General features: G+C 46.0%; 1 long non-coding RNA gene across 1 annotated transcript; it reads left to right on the top strand.

Moving 5' to 3' along the window:
* Window positions 1–683: 683 nt before the first annotated feature.
* LOC137546583 (uncharacterized) lies at window positions 684–14461 on the top strand. The gene is made up of 3 exons (XR_011026295.1): window positions 684–861; window positions 5311–5346; window positions 14165–14461. It is a non-coding gene; the product is annotated as an uncharacterized lncRNA (long non-coding RNA).
* Window positions 14462–15112: the final 651 nt, after the last annotated feature.

A 15112-nucleotide genomic window follows, 5' to 3' on the forward strand; every position in this document is an offset into this window, starting at 1 on the left:
TTTTAGCTATTTTGGTTGTGGTATGGTTCTGATCCAAAAGCTGAAACATGCCTGAAGAATAAACAGTTTTGAAAGCTTGCAAAGAAATCATGTACAGTTAGTCATTAAAGGGATCACCTAAACAACTTTTGTTGTTATCTCTTCGGATTCTCTCCATGACTAATACCGGACTACACGCAACTGGCTTTAGCTATTTTGTCCTATTTGTTATTTGCTTCACAATAAACCAAATAATACAAAATTACATAATTCAAAGTTGTAAGCATGTTCTGTTAATGAAATGTTTTTTATTTTTCCTAATTCCAGGTTGTGAGGCAACAAAACATGAAAAATGCCAAGGTGGTGAATACTTTTGCAAGGCACCGTATGTAGATTTATTTGTTCTGTGAAAGATGGGTATGCTTTTGAAGAGGAGTAGAAATGGTAAAATATATTTTTTGATACATACTCAGCATGCTAGATTTCTCAGAACAGTGTAATTATTGTAACTAAACTGTTATAGAAGTTGTTGATAATTGGATCTGAGTTCCTCTAATTTTGAACAGTTAAAACACTGTAAAGACTGAGGGATGTGCATCCTGTGCTTGTGGTTCTCTTCGGTGCTGTAGTTTTGTAGTTTCTAAATAAACAGTTTGGGGCAGGGTCATGAGAATCCACAGCTGTATATAACAGGTGTCTCTAAAGAAAAGGTCCTAGCTGAATCGTGACATACAGGCACATCCTTCCTGTGCTTCTGTACAGAGAAGAACCATTGCTTCTGTAGGAAGGATCTAGTGAAGCTCTTCATACAAGATGCAACGGAATCAAATACTTTGTGCCATTCTGCTGTCTCTTATGTTACTGGCCCTTGGAGGAGTATTTGTGAGTATCTCTTAAGTCAGAAAACCGACTTGTATTTATACGTCTTTTGCTTTCCAATCTCGTTTATTATGTAGCATAACATTTTACTTTATCAAGTTACCAAATGGAGGTCAGTGTATAGAGCTGCAATGTCAAGGTATCCTTAAAAGTACTCTAAAATGTTCAAAACGCATTTATCATTTTTTAATATCTTCACTCTCATATTGAGCCCTGATGTCAAGGTTGGACTGGCTATAAGGCAAGGTGAAGCAGCCCTCTTTATTGGCATTGATGTGACCAATATTCCATAGCTCAATATCAGTGGTTAATAAGATCAGTGTTTTTAGGGTTGGGTGATATATATAGTGTGTGCGTGCGTGTGAGTGTGCGCGTGTGCGTGCGTTAAAACTCACCTCAGTCTCACAAAATTCTAGAGGATCCCAGCCCCATTCTCACTTATATATTCTCACCTTTTCCATGGCGTACCATTCATTACTTGGCAAGCAAGAATTGTAGAAACATCATATCAAGCTTTAGGGCTTATTCACGCTATGTGCATTGCTGTCAGTCATGACACACTGCACATAATGGCCTTGATTCACTAAACCGTGATAACTAATATCGCAGTAACGCTAGCGTTTTGCACGATTTATAACGTGAGTAACGTTTTGTGCACGCAATCACAAAATTTTGCACGAAAACGCAACTGTTTTCATGCAAAAAATGTTACGCAAAAAGCTAGCGCAACCGTGATATCAGTTATCACGGTTTAGTGAATCAAGTCCTGTGTGTGATACGCATGGTAACATGCAAGTAGACTTCCATGTTACCAATCCCACATGTTGCAATGCAACACGACAAGGAACATTTTAACGTATGACACGCATTTCTCATTGGGTTTTAAAGTATTGCAGCTGCCGACATTTGCTCTTTAACGCCCCGCGGTGCCCATGCCGTGCGTTGGGACCACAAGCACACAATCACATTCATGCGTTGTGTTGTGTGAATGAGCTCTTAGATAATCAAGGACAACTTATTTTGATTTTTTTTTTTGGGGGGGGGGGTTTCCTGTGCACTGACAAAATATTGTATACTGTAGATACAACAATAAAAAGAGTCATGCAGCAAATGTAACCTCAGGACTCATGATACTCCCTTTCATTTGAAAATTGCTACAAACATTTATCAGTGCTCCACACCACAAGTGATTTTGCCATTTAAAACTGACTGAAAGTCAATCTACCCATGGTACTTTTATTCACTTAATGTGGACATGCCTACAAGTTAACCAAAACTGTGGTCAAATTATCAGGTACTTATATGACCACGTGGGAATTTTCTATACCAGAGGACCCTAAGGTCTGCTTATTGAATGTGTTGTCTGGATGCATCAATGCCAAATGTAAAAAAAACAGTTATTCCTTATAGTTTTTAATCTAGCATGTAAGCTATTAACTAAATATTGGATTCATCCGACAGTCCCTACGTACACAGACTGGATCCAATTAGTTAGTCATACTTTGCCTTATCATGAGGTAATATACCAGAGTAGAGGAGTGCATGATAAGTTCTGTAGAATGTGGGTGCATTGGATAAACTCCCCACACACCAAGGTCTAAAAGTGGCTGGGCTGGCTGCAACAGTGGCTGATTTGTCTCCGACTGGTTCCTTGATGTTTTTCAGGAGTTTCCTGGCATTTTACATTCCTGTGACTGTGGCAGGCTGAGAACGTTTCTAAAGTACCACTTTGTCTCCTCTGTGTCCTCTTCACTTATTGTATGTTCTCCCTGAATGTGTAAGGGGTGAGGGTGGAGTATAATAGACAATAGAGCACCGTAAAATAAGGGGTACTGTATAACGAAGCACAATAATAAAAAGCAATAGAATAGGGAGGCAATATATGAGCAGCACCACAATAAGGGGTAGTGAATTAAGGAGCACTATAATTGTGGGGTCTAATAGCAAGAATTCCTAGCATGCGCTAGTATAATAGGAAACACTGTAAGGGCGAAACATGAAATGGGGCTAAACAACAAGGCTGCTACAATGAATAACCACACCTACATCAACTTTAAAAGACCATGCGTCCTGTACAATAAATACCCACTCCCCCACCAATGTAGGGTTTCCTTGAGATCCCAAAATTATTTGAAAGGGGGGGGGGTCTGCTCTATCATATGGATGTGTTTGTTGGTTAGCTGGAGGCATTATTGGTATAGCATGTATTTAGGTAAAACTTGATGCTTAATTATATGGTTATTATTGTTATTCTGGCAAGTCATATTTAGAAACATTGGCTTATGCCTGGGGTGAATGCAATCACTCAGAATGTGGCACATAAGCTAAGGACTCTGTATCATGCTGCCGTGCGTCTGTGATACTGCAGTGTAACAATTATTTCATTTTATTGTTTGTTTTTCCTTGTATTGCTGAATTCTTTCAATAAACCTGATGTGTTAATTAAAATAAAAAATTGTAAGTGAAATTGCCCTTTTGCCAGTGAGAAAACTGTACTGTCTTTGTGGGGCACGTGCTGTCTGGAAAATTTCCACCAGCAAAAGCACTATTCAAAATTTCTCCCGGCAAAGGCACTGTATAGCATTAGACCAATAGGAAACCCCAACTACAAATTCAAAGATGTTTTTGCTGGGCTTTCTAGAGAAGTGGATCAATTGAGAGCCCCAGTGGAAGATTTAAAGATGCTTTTGCTGAGGCTCCCTTTACTGTATTTCGTCAGTCTTCAGAGGAAGTGGCAGTTAGGCGGAGGTTCCAACCATTTTGGTGCATTGTCGCCAGGGAATGATGGTGTGTGGGGTGCCCAGAAGATGTGTGGTGGAGGTAGTCATGCTGTGGCCGGGGAGGGACAGGATGGCGGCTCTGCAATCACGAATATTGAAGAAGGATGAGAGAAGAAAGATAAAAAGAATGTGGATGGACACTTGGAGGTCCCCTTATTAAAGGAGTGTCAGAGACTCCTGGATGAGCCCCCACCCGAGCCTGTCCCCACATGTGTGAGAGTTAGTACCCCACCTCCCAGAGCATGAGGTCAAGATGAGCACCTTTTCCTTGACGTGGATAGGGCTTTGCAGGAGAGGGGGATTTTTGTTCCTCTTCTGCAGAGCTCCCCCATATCATGGACCACGTGGGCTTGTATGGCTTAGCGTTTATTCTGGCCATACTGATATCTGATTTATTGCTGCTGATATCTGCATGTCATTGGTGATTACTACATGTCCTTGACATCTGCATGTCATTCGTATCCGACAGTTATTGGTAACGTCTGCACATTTTTGGAATTTTCCAGTAAAATCAGATCAAACAGATGAACCCGGCACTGCTATAACTTCTTGGCCTATTTATTCAAGCATGTAGCACAGTTTTGCAAATTACATCAGTCATAAAGTGCTCAAGTGCTTACCATAGAAGGAGGTGGTTATGAGACATAGTGGGTGCCAGGTAACTGTAATCTTACTGCTGTTTCACCTCGCCGGGGGCTTCTACCAAGGCTATGTACAAAGAAGCCCCAGCTGCACCTGGCATTTTACAATTGGGTGGGCACCGACCGGGGGTCTGTCAGGTATGTCGGTTGTCGCAATATCAAACACCGTTACCACCGTGCACCCAATTAAGCACTTGTGACCAAGATTTTCCAGCATGTCTGATTGATCTGTTCAACCGATTTCGGGCCTGAAATCGCTCAAGAAGACATATTGCAGCCTGATTTTTCTCCGATTTGATAAAATTATTGAATCGGAAGGTTGGTCTGTGTGCAAAATCGCTGGATATATGGCCACCTTAAGCGGGAGCAAGCTGCAGACAGATGGATGCTGCACTAATAGCTGTTTCAGTTCATTAGACACTTACAGCATTATCTGTTGTTGAATGGAGTAAAGTACAAGCTAAAATGGATTGGGTGCTCAGATTTCCTTCTTTATCTCAGAACTGTGCGCATCTGTATTTGGTTATTGGGGAGCACACATGCAAACACTCGGCTTCATCTATAGAAAGGGTTTGACTGCAAATTGAAAGATTCCTATCACTGCTGACTACTTAATATGATTATTCCTGTCACCCTCAGCAGCTAGTCATATCATCTTTATAGCAAGCATTGCAAAATGTATAATTCCTTTTTGGATATGTTATTTTGGGCCTAATACATGAACCTATGGTAATATTGCTATGTGACTAACACCAGCAGCGTACCGTGCATTGCACATTTACCACAACCTGAAGTGCATTGGTAATGCAAGCACTGCTGCCCACTATGCAAGTATCATAACACACGTTATCATAGCAACACTCGTGTTGCTCATGTACCACAGGTCGTCCTAATTGCTGGCCATTAGTACTGGTAATATTGCTTTGCACTGCCTACCTATTACCATAGGTTTGTGCATTAGACCCATTGTTGTAGCAATGTTGGTATGCTAATTAAATTGACACAATTAACACAAACTTTTTATTTTTTAGGCAAATGCTGATCCAACAAAAACACCAAAACCAGAGGTAAGAGGAAAGATTTCGGCTGGTTAAAGTTGCAGCACAGCGTGACTTTATGTCCAGTTGTGATTCTGTAAGCTTCTAATTGAATAATTGAAGCTTAGAAACAGTGTTTTTAGCAACAGCCTTTAAAATTTAACTTTACTAAGAATTTAATAAATAGAAGACAGATCAAGGAATGATTGATACTCACCATGTAATATGTCCATGTTGTTTGATCCACAGTGAGCCTGCATGTCATCATCTTTACTGCTGTCAGACGAGAAAAAAGCTAGACAGCACCAACTACCATTATCTATAACCACACCCACTAACAATTTGATAGGCTTAAAGGTCATATACACACACACACACACACACACACACACACACACACACGTACACACACACACACACACACACACACACACACACACGTACACACACACACACACACACACACACACACACACACACACACACACACACACACACACGTACATACGTTGCTTGACAGTTGAAAGCAGCCTTTATTTCCCACAACAAGGTTCACAGAAAGGAAACTGTCATGACCATAGTCATGATATCATACTCTGGGAGGGGTTTCACCACAATATTAGCCACACAGAACCCACCAATAATCTTGAGAAACGGTTAACATTTCTAGTACTCATTGGGATGAAGTTCAATCCTGTTTTTAATTCCCTCTAAGTTTTACACATCTTTTCACAGAACCCTTTAACCACTAGAGGACCACAGTGCTAAACCCCCCCAAAGACCAGGCCATTTTTACTGAAATGGGCCACTGCAGCTTTAAGGCCAAGCTGCAGGGCCGCACAACACACCACACAAGTCATCCCCCTTCCCCCTCTTCTCCCCACTAACAGAGCTTTCTGTTGGTGGGGTCTGATCACTCCCCAGATGTTTGTTTTTGTTTTGTTTTTTACAAATATTTATGTTCTTTTTTTTTCATAAATGTATGTATTTTTCTTTTATTATTCCCACCCTCCCTCCCCCGGCCAGCCTATCACAGGGATCGGCTGTGATAGGCTTCAGCCTATCACTGCTGATCGATCTCTTGTGCCCCAGGGGGACAGGCGTGTCACTGACATAAGCTTGAAAAAGGAGGTTCTCCCTCTGAAACGTTGTATAGGATGTCTTTGGTGTCTATGTAACATTAAAGAGCTTTGATACATCCAGATGGAGCCAGTTTTCACTTTCTACAGTCTGTATTTGGAGTCAGGAGTGCTGCCTGACTCACAGACCTTGGCACATCGACTTGATTCCAACATCGGAGTGCTGTCCACTTGCACATTTGAAGTTTGCAGCTATATTGTTACGCAGTATTGCAGTATTGATACAACATCAGTTAGCCAGTTTAGAGGGATCTTATAGTACTCAACCCTGATGAGCAGATTAAGGGCTGGTTCTTACGGGCATTTGCCGGATAGGCTTGCGCCGTCTCGTTAAGGTATTGCTAAACACTTCTCTGCTCCGAGCAGAAAAGCCTTCAGTATCAGTTACTAGCATTTCACTGTCACGGTATGACCCTCCTGGGGGACACGGAAGCGCCGAGACATAGCCAATCCTGGATGCTACTTGTAGCGCCCTGGATGAGATGACGGGATCTATAGCGACTATGACACAAAGAGCCGTAACTGACCTTTAAAAAGCGCTTTCATTCATTTGAATGGATAGCACTTGATTACTTTTGAATGGCAAATGCTGCAACCACCATGTTTTGTGGCCCCTGTAAACCAGCCTTAGTTCACCACACACACAAGCACATACACAACATAATTTACAAATATTGCCCATTGTTGGGAAAGTAGTAATCTTGCAGAAAGCTTTCCTTTTAATTAGGAAGTGTCCTCAGGTGACACAATTGTCACCTAATTGTGTGTGCCCTTTATAAATCATAACTGTAATCACCCAAAATGGGCCTGATCAAAAGTTTCCTTCCGGTAACTTCTCTGGCAGCTCCTGTAAAGCTGCACTTTCCTCTTTGAGGAAAGCAAGAGAACTGACAAATACCTAGTGAGAAAAGGATGTTGAATTGTATAAATCAGGAAGCGAATTGAAAATGAGTGTTCAAACTGGAAAAAAACAGTGGCAAGTTAGAGATTTTCTTGTTACCAACCAGTGGCGTAGGGGTTACCATGGCAGCCATAGTGACTGCTGTAAAGCCCATAGCCAAGGGGGGTCCGGTGGTCTTAGCCAGCTGTGGGCCTCATGCCTGTGCCCATGAGGCCTTAGGGCCCTTTTACACCTAATCAGTTGCTCTCAGTTATAACGGAAAGAAAACTGATTTTCAAAGTAATGCCCATGTTTTCCTATGGCCTCTTTTACACTTAACGCGTTTTAACTGAAATCTTCTTCTCAATGCACTGCCATGGAAAAAACGCGTACTAACGCGTACCAACGCGTACTAACGCACACCAACTGATTAGGTGTAAACGGGGCCTGAGGGTCTTACAATGGGTCCATGGATTTAATCCTGATTTTTATTGGCAGTCAAGATGTAGTTATCTAGCCCTGTAGAGGTCTGTGTGTCCCTCCATGAGTATGCCTCCCCAGACCATCATTGACTCACCAACCAACCGATCATGCTGCAAGATGATATAAAGTACGTAGCATAACATTCTCCACAGCTTCTATAGACCCTTTCATGTGTGTCACATGTGCTTAGGATGAACCTGTTCGAATTTGTGATAAGCACAAAGTGCCATTGGTGGACCTACCAATTTTGCTATTCTGTGGCAAATGCTCCATCATGTTGGGCAGTAAGCACAGAGCCCTCTAGAAGCCGTCAGGCCCTCAGGCCTTGCTCATGAAGTCTGTTTCTGATTGTTTGGTCAGAGACTTTCACAATAGTGACCTGCTGGAGATTATTTTGTAGGGCTTTGGCAGTGCTCATCATGTTCCTCCTTGCCCAAATAAGCAGATGCCAGCCCTGCTGATGGGTTAAGGACTTTCTACAGCCCTGTTTAGTCCTTCTAGAGTAACTGCATGTCTCTGGGAATCTCCTCCATAAGCTTCAGCCTGTGCTGGGGGATACAGTAAACCTTCTAGCAATGGTATGTATGATGTGCCATCCTAGAGCATTTGAACCACCAGTGCAACCTTGGTAGGCCCCTTTTACACTTAATCAGTTGGTACGCATTAGTATGCATTTTTTCCATAGCAGTGCCTTGGGAAGAAGATTTTAGTTAAAACGCGTTAAATGTAAAAGGTGCCATAGGAAAACATGGGCATTACTTTGAAAATCAGTTTTCTTTCCATTTTAACTGAGAGCAACTGATTAAGTGTAAAAGGGCCCGTAGGGTCTATGTCAGGCACGTGCACAGGGGGGGTGCTCTGGGTGCCCAGGCACCCCCTTTTTAAAATCTTAAAAAAGCCCTTCTCGCCGCGCAAAATAAGCTCCGCCCCCGTTCACGATAAGCCCTGCCCACCCACGGGAAGCTCCGCCCCCGTCTGGGACACTTTCAAGTGAAGAGGCCCAGACAGAAATCCTAGTGTGGCATACTGACCTCTCCCTCCACCTAAGACCCATACTGACCTCTCCCTCCCCCAGCACCCATAGTGACCTCTCCCTCCACCTAGTACCCATATTGACCTTTCCCTCCCCAGTACCCATAGTGACCTCTCCCTCCACCTAGTACCCAGTGACCACTCCCACCCCTAGCACTCACAGTGACCTCTCCCTCCACCTAGGACCCATAGTGACCTCTCCCTCCACCTAGTACCCAGTGACCTCTCCCTCCACCTAGGACCCATATTGACCTCTCCTCAGTACCCATAGTGACCACTCCCTCCACCTAGTACCCAGTGACCTCTCCCTCCACCTAGGACACATACTGACCTCTCCCTCCCCAGTACCCACAGTGACATTTCCCTTCACCTAGCAATCACAGTGACCTCTCCCTCCACCTAGGACCCATACTGACCTCTCCCTCCCCCAGCACCTATAGTGAACTCTCCCTCCACCTAGTACCCATATTGACCTCTCCGCCCCCAGTACCCATAGTGACCTCTCCCTCCACCTAGTACCCAGTGACCACTCCCTCCCCTAGCACTCACAGTGACCTCTCCCTCCACCTAGGACCCAGTGACCTCTCCCTCCACCTAGGACCCATAGTGACCTCTCCCTCCACCTAGTACCCAGTGACCTCTCCCTCCACCTAGGACCCATACTGACCTCTCCCTCCCCAGTACCCACAGTGACATCTCCCTTCACCTAGCAATCACAGTGACCTCTCCCACCACCTAGGACCCATACAGACCTCTCCCTCCCCAGTACCCACAGTGATATCTCCCTTCACCTTTCACCCACAGTGACCTCTCCCCTACCCAGCACCCACAGTGACCTTTCCCTCCATCTAGCACCCACAGTGACCTCTCCCTACCCAGCACCCACAGTGACCTTTCCTTCCATCTAGCACCCACAGTGACCTCTCCCTCCCCCAGCACCCACAGTGACCTATCCCTCCCCCAGCACCCACAGTGACCTCTCCCTCCACCTAGCACCCACAGTGACCTCTCCCTCCACCTAGCACCCACAGTGACCTCTCCCTCCCCAGCACCCATAGTGACCTCTCCCTCCCCCAGCACCCACAGTGACCTATCCCTCCCCCAGCACCCACAGTGATTTTTCCCTCCCCCAGTGGCTACCCTCCTGTCCCCTGCAGCACCCACAGGGACGTCCCGTACCAAAAGCAGCACCTACAGTGACCTCTCCCATTGCCAGCTCCCACAGTGGCCTCTCCCAACACCCAGCATCCACTCATTCCTCCAGTAACCACACTGACTTCTCCCAGCACCCACAGTGACCTCCCCTTCCTCCAGCACCCATACTGATCTCTTCCTTCCATAGCACCCACAGTAGCCTACCCTTCCCCCAGCACCCACACTGACCTCTACCTCCCTTAGCAGCAACTATGCCATTCATAGCAGCACCCAAAGTGACCTCCCACCCCCTGCACCCACAATGACCTCTACCTCCCGAGACCCACAGTGATCTCCCCCAAAGGATCCACAGTGACCTCCCTTTCCTCCAGCACCCATACTGACCTCTACCTTCCACAGCACCCACAGTTACTTCTCCCCCCAGCACCCACAGTGACCTACCCTTCCCCCAGCAACCACACTGATCTCTACCTCCCCTAGCAGCAACTATGCCATTCATAGCAGTACCCACAGTGATCTCCCACCCCTTGCACCCACAACAATCCCACCAATATTCAGCTCCCACATACATTACACTCAACCAGTAACCCCCACTATAGCAAGCACCCAGTACTTGCACCAAGCACCCTGCACCCAATACTCACATCCGGCCTCAATATGGCACTTAGTACTTGCATCAAACAGCCACATGACACCCAATACCTGCACCCCTTCACCCTATAGCTGGCACCCAGTACTCACACCTACATGGCACAGTACTTGCACCCAGCCCCAACATGGCACCCACTAATCACACCTGCACACAGCCTCCACATGGCACCCACTATCTGCACCCACATAACTAGTACTAGCACCCAAAGTACCTGCACTCAGAATCCACATGACGCAATGCCCAACCATGGCTAGCACCCAGGCATGGCACCAAATATTTGCACCTATGTGATACCCAGTACCTGCACCCAACACCCACATGTTTCATCTGCAGTAGTTCCAGTTGCACTAAGCCTCCAGTTGGGGCCCAGCACCCACACCAAGCACTCACAAATGACATCCAGTACTTGCACCCAGAACTCACAAGGGACTGAGTACCTGCAATCAACACCTACATGATGGTTGAAACACACCCATACAGCCAGAATCCACATGACACCATGGGCCAGCACCCAGAACCCACATGGCACCCAGCATCTGCCTTTAGCACCCACATGACAACAAATACCCCACTAGCTAGCACCTATCACCCGTATATATCACCATGTACTCACTCCCAGTACCCACATACCCCCATAATCAACATGCACATGGCACAGTACTCAAACGTCACCAAGTTCCAAAGCCATTACATGCACCTAGTACCCATCTATGGCCAGCACCCAAATAGCACCCAGTACCCATCCTTGGTCCGAACCCATATGAGACTCAGTACTCTCCCATGGCACACATCCAGACCGCACATGGCACTCCCTACTTACTCATGTCCAACACTCACATGGCTCCCTGTACCAATTAGCACTCACATGGCACCCACTATTGTTTATCACCATCTGCTACTCATTCAGCACCCAATACTGCATAGCACCCACTGCAAATAAACACCCAATACAAACTAGACCTTGGTACCCAAAGCAGCTTGATACAGACTTTACTGCTAACTTGCTAACACTTAGCCTCGGGTTAGTGAATCAAGCCCCAAGTATCTGCACCCAGGCCTAAAATTGCAACCAGTACTTACACCTGCACACAGCTTCCACATGGCCCCCGCTATCTGCACCAAGCACCTACTTAACCAGCCGGGCGGTATGGACGAGCTCAGCTCGTCCATCACCGCCGGAGGCTGCCGCTCAGGCCCTGCTGGGCCGATTTTCATCAAATAAAGAGCAGCACACGCAGCCGGCACTTTGCCAGCCGCGTGTGCTGCCTGATCGCCGGCGAAAGAGGGTCCCCCCAGCCGCCTGAGCCCAGCGTAGCCGGAACAAAAAGTTCCGGCCAGCGCTAAGGGCTGGATCGGAGGCGGCTGACGTCAGGACGTCGGCTGACGTCCATGACGTCACTCCGCTCGTCGCTATGGCGACGATGTAAGCAAAACAAGGAAGGCCGCTCATTGCGGCCTTCCTTGTTTATTCTGGGCGCCGGAGGCGATCGGAAGAACGCCTCCGGAGCGCCCTCTAGTGGGCTTTCATGCAGCCAACTTTCAGTTGGCTGCATGAAATAGTTTTTTTTTTATTTAAAAAAAACCCTCCCGCAGCCGCCCTGGCGATCTTAATAGAACGCCAGGGTGGTTAACCAGTACCCGCACCCAAAGTACCTGCATTAAAAACCCATGTGATGCCCAAAGCCCACCCATAGCCAGCACCCAGTACAGGCATGGCGCCAAGTATTCACACCCATGTCACATCCAGTACCTGCACCCAGCATCCACATGACATCCAGTACATGCACCCAGATCTTACATGGCACTAAGTATTTGCAATCAACACCCGCATGAAACTCGATACCCAACCATAGCCAGAACCCACATGATACTCTGTACTTACACTCAGAACCCACATGGCACCCAGCACCTGCATTCAGCAGCATGACAATCAATACCCCTAGCCAAAAACGAGGTGGGGGCATGCGGGGGAAGGCATTGACAGGCCCCTTTTTTTAATTTGAGCACCCCCCACTTAAGGACCCTCTGCACGGCCCTGCTCTCTACACTGGCCTTCCAAAAAAGGTCTTGCACCGCTTACAGCTGATACAGAATACTGCTGCCAGACTGCTAACCAACCAACCCCGTCACTGCCACATAACGCCAGTCCTGCACTCCCTTCACTGGCTACCTATAGAATGGATGGTCCTATTCAATATCGGCCTACTGACATTTAAATCCCTGACTAATCTAGGCCCTGGATACATGAAAGATATGTTGCAGCTACGTAGCAATCCCCGCATTCTCAGATCCACATCTGATCTAGTCATACCCAGAGTCCACTTGGAATCTTTTGGTCCCAGAGCCTTCTGTCATGCTGCCCCTACGTTTTGGAACTCCTGACCTCAACAGATCAGGACAGCTCCATCCCTGGACGTGTTTAAATCCAGACTGAAAACCCTCCTGTTCAGTTTGGCATTTGCAGAAATATAACTTTTGTTGTGTGAATACTTCATCCTACTACCAATTACTGAATCTGAGAGAGCCTAAGGCCCGGTTCACACTTGCGGTGGCCCTCCGGAATCGCCGTGCCGGAGCCGCACCGCCTGCAGAACGGACGGAACGGACGCACGGCATAGCAATTAAAGCCTATGCGTCCGTTCACATGGGTCCGTTCTGCAGAACCGGAGCCGGACCGGATCCGGGCCGGATCCGGACTCCGGCCTCCGTTCCAACATGCGCTATTTTTTCATCCGGCCCCTCCGGCAGCCGTATCCGGGGCGGAGCCGGACTGCACCATCCGGCCAATACAAACCAATGGGAACTGGAGGCCGCACAACACACTGGCTGAGAAATCCGGATGTTCTACCCCACTTCCTATGCGGATTGTTGCGGCGATATTGGCTGGGGACACGTGGGCAAGCATTTTGGAGTGGAGCAGCACAGCTGGATCCGGATCCGGAGATGTTGGCAGCATGTCGCAGGTGGAGGTGAGTGCTAAACAGCAGAGGGCCTGATTCCACAGGTCCCCCTTCTGCTGACCTCCCAGACCCCAACATTTTTTTTTTTTTTTTACGTTACTTTGCCAAACGGATCCGGATCGCATCCTGATTACCACCTGATGCAACCTGACCGGATCCGGATCGGATCCGGATCAGAACCGTACGGTTCCAATCCGGATCCGGTCCGGATCCGGTCAGGTCATCCGGTCCGTTTGGCAAACAACCGCTAATGTGAACCGGGCCTAAGCGCTTTGAGTCCTATGGGAGAAAAGCGCTATTGGTTCCACAATGCTGCAACCAATATGAGCAGGGTAGCATGTGTTTGTTGCATGTGCTCCATTTCACATATTCACTTGGTTAAAATGATTATTTCTATATCAGTACTTAATAACAATAATACACAGAAACATGCATTTCTTATAATCATATTTCTGCATACACTTGTAAAGTAACTGTTTTCAAACCTGGCTTACAAGACTATTTAGGTTGCATTCATTTATTTCTGTCTGTTTCCTCGTCCCTACAGATAACCATGACTCTAAAAGCAGGAATTTCGAATCATGCTGCCCCCAATGGAGCGTGTGGGCCCACATTCATGTGTCTCTCCATCTTAATGCTTTCATTCTTGCAATTTATCCTGCTGCACAACTAGAGCAGCAGTACCTCTCCAGGATAAGAAGAATGAAGTGACATCTATGCCATTCCTGAGAATGTGACCTCTAAAAACATGAAGACTTCATGCGTCTGATCAGCTTTCAAATGATCTATTCTTCATCACTGCATTTGTTTCTGAGATGTTTTTCTAAATAAATGTTTAAACCAACATTGCAGTTTTGTATGTAAAAACATATTCTGCATTTACTGACTTGTGAAGCATTAACTGCTCCATCAAGCTCATAGTCTAACATAATGCTGTATTAGCCAACATTAAAATATCAACCAGATTGCTTTCAATAAAATAGTACATGGAGCAACAGAAGAAACTGGAAATACAGATTTCTAGACAAATCTAAGCAAAATGATCTTTTTTACATATTTCTGCATTACAGGTGCTTTCAGTTCCATTATAAGTTCATACATACCTATAGCAAGTTCTACAAAAACTTCACATAAAAAAGTAATTACAGTAATGAAGACGCATGTAAAGTTTACCAGGGCTTTATGCAAATTTTGTTAGGTGTTATGTAATTTGCATAATACACAATACACACACAACGCCTACATTGTCTGTGTAAGCCAGGTAAACTTTACATGCACTCTCTGCACACATACATTTTACCAAGATTTTGTAACTATAACCCAAGATCATTTAAAGGATACCTTAGTCCTAAATTAATTCTGTAATTGATGCCCTGTGTGCGGTTGTGGAGGTGCACATAGGCTTACCATACCTCCCGTGGCCCAGCAGCTGTCTCCGTTTAGATGTAAATGTGCCCATTTCTGGTTAGTAGGGTAGGTGCAGGTGCAGTATGTC

The sequence above is a fragment of the Hyperolius riggenbachi genome, chromosome 2, assembly GCF_040937935.1.
Source record: "Hyperolius riggenbachi isolate aHypRig1 chromosome 2, aHypRig1.pri, whole genome shotgun sequence".
Classification (NCBI taxonomy): domain Eukaryota; kingdom Metazoa; phylum Chordata; class Amphibia; order Anura; family Hyperoliidae; genus Hyperolius; species Hyperolius riggenbachi.